Genomic DNA, 1,434 nt, shown 5'->3' on the forward strand with positions numbered 1-1,434 from the left:
GATGGGCTGAGCTGGCCACACACACACACACACACACAAATAAATAAAATTTATTAAAAAAATATTTTAATCCTTTCTTTACAGGTTACTAGATCACATTTATTTATTTATTTATTTTTACTAGATCACTTTTGATTTAGAATACTGTAGAAAGTTAGTAACTGCCGCAAGTGAACGTCAGGCGGTGGCATCTGTCAATTTCCACAGAGTCCTGCTTTGCCTGAATGCCCTGTGCGAGGTCTCTGCTCACACTTGCTGGAATCATTTGTGGCAGATTTTAGTCTACAGGTCGCTTTTCCCCATATTTCTTTGTAAACTCTTTAGCATTCTTACAGAATTTTTTATGGTCCTTGGAGTATTCTTCAGCTAGGTCAGCCCAGAGCGGGTGCTCAGGCTGGGGGTCATTCACCAGTGCTGTGAGGGACTTGATTACTTGGTCGGTCTTGGTCGCTGGCTTCCAGTTCTCAGCACTAATTACCGGCAGGCAAACTTGGCCTTTTTCATCAATGTTTGGGTGATAGATCTTTGTTTTAAATGTGATCTTCAGTGGTTTGAATGGATACTCTGCTGGGAAATTGATTTCAACTCTAAAGGCCCCCTTATCATATGGAGGTTTGTCCTTCATCAGCCTCCTGCTGGCCTCCAAATTGGATCTGGTGCTGCTGCTTTCCCCTTTATTTTATTTTTGATACAGGGTCTTGCTATAGCATATGGTACCGGGAATCAAACTCAGGATCTTGCGTCTGCCAAGCAGGTGCTTAGGCTGCCGAGCTATCTCCCCAGCCCTATAGGTTTTATTTTAGATAGTTGCTGTCACTGTGTTTTGTAGTTCCCTGAGCTTCTCTTCTTCTGTTAATTCTACCCAGTGTGTTTCTCACTTAGACAATGCATTTTTCATCTCTCAAATTCTAGTTGGGGTCTTTTTTCTATCTCTTCTGTGTCCTGGCTCCTACCTTTGCCTACTTTCAGGCTTTCCTCACCACACCAGCCAGAGTGATCCTATTAAGATATAACATGCTACTCTGGGCTATTCCTAGGCTCTGACCTTTTCAGCAGCTTCTCACCATATTCAAATAAAAAGACAGTTATTTTTTGCCAAAGAAAATGAGTTTTAGGGGCTGGAGAGATGGCTCAGTGGTCTAAAGCACCTACTTAGAACAAGCTTGGCAAAGCACAGGGACTGTGGTTCAATCCCCCAGCACCACATGCCAGCCAGCCCTGCCCCCTGGTGGGCTGAGCTGCCCCCCCCACAATAAATAAATGTAAAAAAAAAATTTAAAAAAAAAAAAGAAAATGAGGGCTGGTGAGATGGCTGAGTGGTCTAAAGCACCTACTTAGAACAAGCTTAGCAAAGCACAGGGACCACGGTTCAATCTCCCAGCACCACATGCCAACCAGCCCCATCCCCTGGTGGGCTGAGCTGGCCCACCCCCA

The 1,434-nt window shown here is 44.4% G+C and overlaps 1 pseudogene; it reads right to left on the bottom strand.

Moving 5' to 3' along the window:
• Positions 1-277: 277 nt before the first annotated feature.
• LOC105742776 overlaps positions 278-1,434 on the bottom strand; it is a 5,073-nt pseudogene continuing 3,916 nt past the window's right edge.

This window comes from Octodon degus, unplaced genomic scaffold, assembly GCF_000260255.1.
Source record: "Octodon degus isolate 3935 unplaced genomic scaffold, OctDeg1.0 scaffold00072, whole genome shotgun sequence".
NCBI classification, from domain to species: Eukaryota; Metazoa; Chordata; class Mammalia; order Rodentia; family Octodontidae; genus Octodon; species Octodon degus.